Below are 9,865 nucleotides of genomic sequence, written 5' to 3'. Positions count from 1 at the left end.
ATAATTATAGCTATTCTAACAGGTGTGAGATGGTATCTCTTTGTGGTTTTGATTTGCATTTCCCTAATAGCTAGTGATATTGAGAAACTGTATACTTTAAATGGATGAATTTTATACCATGTGAATTATATCTTAATAAAACTGTTTTTTTTTAATGAAAGAAAAAGATGCCCTAAGGCCATACTTTTCCTTAATCACTACTGAGATCACCATCCTCAATGTCCTATCCTCTTCCCACCTCCAACTCCCAGAGGCCTCCTTCTGCCAACAGAGACACAATCCTGGGTCCTATGGTGAAACGCTCAGGATAACCTCACTCGGCTTGGACTTTTTCTCTGAAATATACATCTAATATAATGTATATTATATAAGTCATATAAATTTATAAACATATTTGTTATGTTATATATAAGATAGAACAACATGTAATATGGATTACATTATATGTATACAAATTTGTAAATTAAATATTTCAAATTTCTGAAATTTGAATTTCCAAAGACCTACCCTGATCATCTACGCCAGGAGTCAGCAAATTACCATCCACAGGCCCAATCTAATCCACAGCCTAGTTTTTTCGTTTTTCTGCTACCCTTCAGTTAAGAATAGTTTTTATATTTGCAAAGCATTGTTTTAAAAAAATCCGTGACCAAAACCAAATGTGGATTGCAAAGTCTAAAATATTTATTTACTATCTGGACCTTTATAGCACCAATTTGCTGACACATATAGATTTGTGATGTTTTGTTTTTTCCATGACTCGCTGAGTGAAAAAGGCAAGTGTAGTCGGCAGGAGAGGGAAAGGGCAAGAGGAAAACTTATATCCTTTCTTTTACATTATTGTTCACGATAAAAAGAGTAGACTGTGGGAGCCAGATTCATGAGAGCTGATTATTAAATTTTCAAGAGTTTTGTGAGCCAGTTGACATCATACTGAAATTTGCTATAGTAGAAATATTTACAACACAGAAATCAGCAAACATTACTAATCAAGGCTTTGTCCTCCTCCAGAGAGCCGGCACACCTCTAAATAAAAACCTGGAAATCTTCTCGCTTCTTTATTTTTCAGAAATCAGAAGGTAAGGAAAAAGCTTTGGACCTGCTTTGGACCTACAGGGAAGGTTGTAGATGCGACGCCATGGTACAAAGCTAGAAAGAGAGAAGTGCAAGGGGCAGTGTTTGAGGTTCTCCAAAGAAAAGGAACCTCGGATTCTCATAGGAACTGTTTCTGGTCCCTCCTCCCCTTGTCCCTACTCTGCTGGGACACTCATTCTATGCACATGTGACCACCAAGAACGTCTCCACTCCCAAGTCTCTGGAGATCGCTGAGGGGGAGGGGCCCAGCCCAGCACCAAGACTGCAGCCGCTGAAAACAAGCTTCCGGCCTTAACCAAGGCAATGGGAGTAGATAGTAAATGTTCTCATTACAAAAAAAAGAAATGATAACTATATGAAGTGATGAAGGTGTTAGCTAATGATCGGGTGGTAACCATTCTTCCAGTGTATCTAGTCTGACGGTTGTACATCTTAAACTTACACAATGCTACCTGTCAATTACATCTCATGGAGGCTGTGAGGAAGGCTGGCGGGTGATGCCGGGGAAGATTCCCTGATCACCACTAGAGGGAGGGCAGGTCCACTTTGCATAAAGGGGCTTGAAGGACCAGGATGCTGGGGTTTAACCAGAGAATGAGGCCAAAAGGAAAGACAGGTGATGAAGACTGCAGAATGGAGGGAAAGAAAACAAAGCAGAGAGAAAAAGGATCGTTTTGCGTCTAATTGTTTTGTGTCTTCTACAAAGAGGTAATAGATGTCAGCATCCAATCTCAGGAATCTAGTGAGCAAAGGACACAGGTGCGACAGAAATCTAGCATCAGAACTCTCAACAAGTTTCCAACAAGCTAAGCACCCTTTGTCCTGTGCAGAATTGGGTCACAGCAGAGGCCTCAGGGCTAGGACAGCAACTCGATCTCTCTAAAATCATAAGCGCCACTGATGGATGTATAAACATGGAAAATTGCCTTGCGCGAGTCTTAATTCTCAATGTCTACATACTTAATGTTGATTATGTATTTTATTTATTAATTTGAAATGATTTTATAAACTTGTTTTTCCAAGCTGTTAAATAACGGAGATCTGATGTCGTCTATTTAGAAGAATATATTATATATTATATATTAATATATTCTCTTATATGTAATATGTAAGATATTGTTCTGTTGAATAAACCAATAAGGAGTAAGGAGAGATTACTTATAAAAATGCCAACCTAGATCTTCATGGCGTTTTATGATGAAAATTAGGATTTTATTAGTTAGAAATTAATACTCATTTTCCCATATAAAAAAGCAAACTTCTCAGCAACGAATTAAATAGGCTTTTCCCAAAGCAACTGGGAACCTAAATTCCACATATAACACTGTTTTCATGAGAAAACAATTTCCAAAAAATCTACTTATGAAAACACTTTCAAAACAAAATGTGTATGTAAACTAGGCAAAAAAAAAAAAAAAGTATGTGTACACCAGTTATTTGGAAAACTAAAAGCCACCTCCTCTCTCTTCTCCTTGTTATGATAGTTTGGGTTTCTATCCTAGAGTCCACGCACACATACACACACACGCAGTCTCTCCTGAAGTGTTGCTATGGCTGCATTTCTTACACTTATAAGAAAAAAAATTTCTCACAGCTGAGGTTCAAGGTTGTTGGCCCCATTTTGCTGCCCTAGTAACTCTTCCTGGCTCCCAAAAAGCTACCCTGAACTAATGGAAATTGGACAAGGTCACAGACGGCACTAAGAACAGAACTGGTAACCTACTAAGCCCAAGGCTCTCTTTCTATCTCTAAAGCAAAAAAAAAAAAATGGGTCAACAGAACATTTTTCTCTGTTAAGACAAACCCATTATGAACACTCACAATTGAAAATACTACCTGTTGAATCAACTTGTAAAGTGTGACTACTCCGAGCTATTAGGAATTATGAGCTCTGGAGTTTGGTATGGTAATTTCATAGAAATGTAATAATGTACCCAATTTTAACACTTACGCACAATATCTGCTCACGATATCCTGGCAGAATCATAAAAAACATCCTACTGGCTCAGCAAACAGTGTATTTAAACAGGTACAGCCTATTATTAAGCAATTAAGGAGGGTTAGCCTAAGAAGTGTTCAGCCTTAGGGACAAATTCACAGGGTTTGTTTTATTTAATTATCATTTTTTTCCCCAGAGTATTCTATAGGTTTGTTGACATGGTCTCATAAATCCTCTTCAGCTAAAATTTGTGGGATCAAGAGGCAACCAGTGAGAATAGTCATGTTAAGATAAGCAAGAAGCAAATCCAGCAAGGAGAGACAAGAAAAACAGGGAAAAGCCCACCTGAGTGGACAACCAGCTGACTTATCGTCTGTCAGCTCCTTCTCATATTCCTGTTCTTAATATGACTTGACTAGGTGACCCCATTAAGAAATAATGTTCCATTTTGATGGTTGCCAGATGAGAGATGGGTTGGGGGGCTGTGTGAAAAAAGGGGAAGGAATTAAAAAGGACAAATTGGTAGTTATAAACAGTTATGGAGATGTGAAGTACAGAATAGGGAATAAAGCCAATAACATTATAATAACTATGTATAGACTAATTGGGGGATCACTTTGTAAGGTATATAAATATCTAATTACTACATTGTACACCTGAAACTAATGCAATATTCTATGTCAACTGTAATTGAAAAATTTAAAAATTACAAGAAGAAGAAGGAGAAAGAAGAAGGAGAAAAAGAAGAAAGAAGAAGAAGAAAGAAGAAGAAGAAGAAGAAGAAGAAGAAGAAGAAGAAGAAGAAGAAGAAGAAGAAGAAGAAGAAGAAGAAGAAGAAGAAGAAGAAGAAGAAGAAGAAGAAGAAGAAGAAGAAGAAGAAGAAGAAGAAGAAGAAGAAGAAGAAGAAGAAGAAGAAGAAGAAGAAGAAGAAGAAGAAGAAGAAGAAGAAGAAGAAGAAGAAGAAGAAGAAGAAGAAGAAGAAGAAGAAGAAGAAGAAGAAGAAGAAGAAGAAGAAGAAGAAGAAGAAGAAGAAGAAGAAGAAGAAGAAGAAGAAGAAGAAGAAGAAGAAGAAGAAGAAGAAGAAGAAGAAGAAGAAGAAGAAGAAGAAGAAGAAGAAGAAGAAGAAGAAGAAGAAGAAGAAGAAGAAGAAGAAGAAGAAGAAGAAGAAGAAGAAGAAGAAGAAGAAGAAGAAGAAGAAGAAGAAGAAGAAGAAGAAGAAGAAGAAGAAGAAGAAGAAGAAGAAGAAGAAGAAGAGGAAGAGGAAGAGGAAGAGGAAGAAGAATGTTCCAGAAACAGCTTCATTTCCCAGTTTGGCTCTGATTCCACTTTTGGCCCCTGGAATGCCACTCTTCCCAGCCTCCCACTGCCACCTAAGAAACACAAAGTGATTCCTTAGGGGAAGAAGGCTCTGTCTTATTTGAGGAGGATGAGCATGGATAGCATGATAGAATGTAATACTTTTGCTCTGAGAATGGAACTTTCCAGAAGTCCTAGGTCAGAAGGCCTGTCATGAAAAGGATCAGGCTATATCTTGGAGAGATAATTGCATTTTACTTTGTACTTAGTTCTAGTAGCAGATGTAAACAATCACTGGGACTCCTTCAAGGTAATTTTCAAAATAACAGCTAAGGATCTTGAAGATTTCTGTCTCTGATCACAATCTTGGTCAATGGAGGGACAAAAAGGCCAAGAGACCAAAGAGGACACCAGAATGTTTATGTCTTATGCTAATTAAGCATGTACTATGTGCCAAGTCCACAGAGAAACACAAACATACATGAGTAAAACATATAGTATTTAGAGTCACAAGAGCTAAAGGGGAAATGAATGCAGGAAGGGAGGATAAAAGTTAGAGGGATGTAATCTTCAAAGGGGTAGCCAAGAGAGGCCTCACTGAGTAGGGGAAATTAAGAAGAGATTTGTAGGGAATGAAAGAGTGAGTTAAGCATGTGTCTGGGGAGGAGCATTCCAAAGAGTAGATCGAGTTCAACATTGATTAGGAGAAAGTATATCTAGTATTTTGTAGGAACAGGAAGGACGACAGTGTGGGAAGCACAGTGACAGGGAGTGGGTAGAAGTCGGAAGTAGTAGAAGGGGCTGGGTAGAGTGAAGCCTTGTGAATTTAATTAATTGCAAGGACTTTTTCTTTGCCCTGAGAGAGATGGGAAGATGTAAGATGGGGAGTAAGAGTATGATGGAAGACGTAGACTGTCGGCAGAGGAGTGGATTGACCTGACTTACATGTTAGTAGCACTGCTCTGGCTGTGTGTTGAACCTAGACTTTCAGGTGCGGCAAGGATGGAAGCAGAGAGAGAAGTGAAGAGGCCACTGCAATAATCCAGGCGAGAAAGGGTGGAGGCTTGGTCTAGGCCGGTAGCAAGGGAGGTGGTGAGAATTGGTCAGATTTGGAATACAACTTGAAGACACAGCTGTAGGATTTATGAGTGCATCAAATGCTGGCTGTGACAGACAGAAGAGTCAAGGATGACCCCAAGGGTTTTTTTTGGCCCAAGCAACCAGAAAAATGGAGCTGCCACTTGCTGAGAGGAGTAAATGAGTGAAGCAGGTTTGGAGAAGGGGCATATCAGAGTCTCATCTATGCAGAAAGTGATGTTGACCAAGAGAGTAGTATTTTAGATTTAGAATCGTTAGAAGGATATAGCTCTCATATTAAGAATTTCAATTCTACCTTCATGATATCCCCTTCACGCAATCATTATTATATTCTCATTCCTTTATTCAATAAATGTTTGCCAAACCGTGTGTCAAACAGTGTGCTAGGTCTTGGGACATGGAACGAGTAAGAAATATTTGATTGCTTTCCTTATAAAACTTACAATCCAGAGGAGAAACAATAAACAATTATGCAAATACATCTATACCTATGTATAGGTAACAACTTAGAAACAAAACAAAAATTTATCAATAAATAAACACGAGTGTTGGAGAACTTAAGTGATTTGCCGATGACACCATAATAATTATGTCCGAAGACATAATAATATGTATTATTATGTTATAATAATATATAATAATAATTATAGCTGGGAGAGACAGGGTTGGAACATAAACATAAGTTGTCTTCCTCAAGAGCCCACATATTTACATTATTGGAATGATGGATGGTCAGTCAGTCAACAAACACCATTCAGTGGAGACAGAACACAGGCAGCCAAAGAGAAACAGAACTCAATTCACAAAGTCCTGCATGATGGCTGTAATATGACTGTCACCGAACCTTTCCAGGGCTGGAGTTCCCTCATCTACAAGATGGTCCATACATAGAGACAAGATGATCTCTAGAGCCCCTTCTTGCTCTGAAACTATGATTCTATGATGCACATTGGTATCAAAATGTAGGAAAGAAGATGTGGGGTGCACCCAGTTCAAACTTCACTTGTTTCACAGTTCTGCCTAGGCCCGGACCTATGTGAGAGACTCAGAATCATAGAACTCTGCCCAAGTCCTTCGGTGCTCTGTCCTACGAAGGACCTGGAAAGGAACAGGAACAGTGAGACTAGGGTGTCCAGTCTCTCAGAGATGGGGCCAGGGAGAGGGAGTTAGCTGGAGAGAAAGAGGGAAAAGAGGAAATCGAAGGATAGCACATCTTTTAAGCTACCCCTGTGTTTAGGTGTCCTGAGGACGTGATTTCCTGTCAAGTCTACAATGGACAACATACATGTGACTCCTGTGCATTCGTATGTGATCCTAGGAAATTTAAGTCCTTCACCCTCCCAGGCCCCAGTTTTCTCATCTGCAAAAAATGAGGCTAGATAATTTCTAATATCGGTAATCTATGACTCCACACTTGTGTAACCTTAGCATTTCTGTAACTTAACTATATTGCCAAAATAAAGTCTTTCCCTCCAGAATGAACTCTTTGTCAAGTCTGCAAGATTCGTTCAAATAGTCATTTGTTTAACACTTCTATTCTGGTAATAATCCAAATCAAATATCCATGACAGAAGAAACATTTCAGTGTTCGGTTAAAGAACCCCAAAGTTGAGCTACCCATTTTAGTACTTATTTACATTAATTCTAAAATATAATTTTTAATTACCATACTTTGCCCACAATTACAATACTCTACCTAGAACTTGGATAATCAAAATATCTAATAATGGAAAATAGGAGGTTTTTTCCTATTTGTTAGTTACAAATTTCTTGTCAGTGTTTGTATACTAAATTAATAAAATCAATTACATATTGACATATTCTGACTTTTAAATGCTTAATTAAATCATTTAAGTAAAGTAATCTCATTTTGTATGTAGAGAAAATGAAGTTTACAAAAATTCTAGAATGGCTCTAAATCAAATAACACCAAGGAGATTCCAATAAGTAAATTCAGGATTATCGCCTCTAAACTTTGACTCAAGTCACTGCATTATTATTACCATTGATAAATACTGATTTTTTAAAAAGTAAGTAGATCTGTTACACACGTAAGAAAAATACAATGCTTTAATTTCTGGAAAAAAAAAGTAATAAAATTAAATTAATAGGGAAAAATCCCTATCACCCACCTTGGAATTTAGTACCTTCTACCTGAGTGAAATGGTAACTTGGGTTCACTTGATTAAACCAAGGACAGTCTTAAATATGTGTGCATTGGTAAAATCTATGTATAAATATTTTAGCTAAGTTTAAAATTAAATATGGTTAACGTACAGGAGTAGAAATGTGCTGATTAAGTAGCAAAATATTATGAGACGTTTGAAGAAAATTTTTGGTAATTCCATTTTTTTTCACTAACCTATTTTACTATCTTAGAAACATCCAATCACCATATTATCAACATATCCACACGAGCATGGCATTATGACCTCCATATGGTAAATCAGCAGAGACCCTGCTCTAAAAAGCTAAATATTTTTATTATATCATCTTAATATCCACAGAGATACATGTATTTCACAGAGAATTGAGTTGGGTGCTGCTCATTTCCATTGCATGAAAATGGAAAACAAAACTTGCCTGTTAAAAGATATATACTTTCCAATGTTTATGAATCCTGCCTTCTTCTCACCCTTGCCCTTTCCAGCTCCTTGTATTTCTTTAACTCATTTTCCTTCTTCTTTACATGTTCCCCAAATATAGCGTGATACCTTTCTTTAAGACACTTTTCACTATGAATAATTCATCTGTTCATCTAACAGACCTACTATGTGCCTGGCACAGTGTTGTCCCCTGGGCATCACAGATGAATGACAGTCTCCCTACCTTCAGGGAAGGGGAAATCTAGCAGATGTTGGACCCACAGTTAATGAGCCAGGAGCGATTAGTCACAGTGATAAAAATCAGGTAGCACCTGCCCTTTCGTGTATTTTTAATACCTTCTTTCCTGACCACTTTTCTTATAGACTGTAAGCTCCCTGACCACACATCAATCATTTCTATTGCCCCAGCATCTGTCTAACACAATGCCTGGCACATAATGAAGGTATGAATAGATGCATAGATCTGAGTAAATGAAATCGGGTAATCTGTATGCATCATGAATGACTTTTTTAAAAATGGATTTAATTGACAATCTCCCTCTCCCCACAAAGTGTATTCCCTTGGTACCAGAAGCTGAGTAGGATTCCGGTTTCCTAGGCACAAACAGTGCTACTCTGGAAGAAGATGCCTTCGTTGCCTTCTCGAACAATCTCGTCATATTCAATACAAATTCCCTGAGAATCCCCACTCCGCCAAGTGAGAGGAGAGTGAGCGAGCTGGCCCGCACCTCCCTCGCCTGCCCGCTGCGGGGCTCTGCTCCTAGATGGAGAGCAGCGTCCATGAACTTTTTTACCCCCATTGTAAGTTTGGTCAGTTAAAGAATAAAACCTCTTTCGGAGTCTAGTTAAGAAGAGGGAACCAGGAGGAGCTGGACGCGACCTGAGAACGAGTGAGTAGAATGTCAAGGGGCTCTCTTTTAAGCAAACTGGTTTGGCCCGGCCCCAGCGGCCGCTGGGCACCACAGGACGACTCCGGGGGGACCCGCCACCGCCGGTCAGCCTGCTCCCGGAGCGCCGTCGCCCTCAGAGGAGCCGCTCAATTACAAGAATTAGCCACCGAGGCTCCAACCGCGCTCAACAGCAACCATAGCGACCCGAAGCGTCACACCCGCTTCCTTGCTGGACCTCTGTCTGCTTCATCGAGGCAGGAGCGTCTCAGCGACCCCGACCGCCCACTCCGAGTCCCTAGGTCCAGACTCCCCGGTGTCCCAATCCCAGCGTCGCTGCCTGGGGCCGGCTTCCCGCCCCTTTTGCCCCTTGTCTTCCAGCGTTGAGAAGCGCTACGCCCCCCGCGCAGCCCCGAGTGACAAACCACGCAATATCCACCCGCCTGCAGCCTCTGAGAAGCCCCCTGGCTCGCCACTCCAGAGGGGTACGCCAAGGTCACCAGAATAGGTGTGACTACTTCCACCTTCACTCTCCCCCAAATCCCTCCCTTTCTGAGATCCCCAGGGTCGCGTCCCTCACCGCAGTTGGAGGTGGGGGGGGGTCCCCTCCTTTGGCACCCTCACACCCCACCAGGATCTCACCCTGCCTTCGTCCTCCAGGTCCTTGTCCCGTCTCCTAACGCTCACTTTCTCTCCCGGGTGAAGCTCTCGCGTAAGTCTGCGCTCGGTTGTTTCAGAGAACCAGGGGAGGACATGTGCCTCCCACTCGCTCAGGGGGAGCGGCGGGGAAACCGACGCAAACTTCTGCTGCACTTACTTCGGGCCGAGGCTGACGCCTCCTCGCCTCTCCTGGTTCTCCCACAGGCAGCTGCTCCGCGGCGACCTGAAGCCACCAAGCTCGCATTCCCCACACCCGCGCAGATGCGAAATGCGCGACTGGGGGT

The sequence above is a fragment of the Pteropus alecto genome, unplaced genomic scaffold (genome assembly GCF_000325575.1).
Source record: "Pteropus alecto unplaced genomic scaffold, ASM32557v1 scaffold11, whole genome shotgun sequence".
In the NCBI taxonomy this organism is placed as follows: Eukaryota; Metazoa; Chordata; class Mammalia; order Chiroptera; family Pteropodidae; genus Pteropus; species Pteropus alecto.
This window is presented reverse-complemented; position numbering follows the sequence as displayed.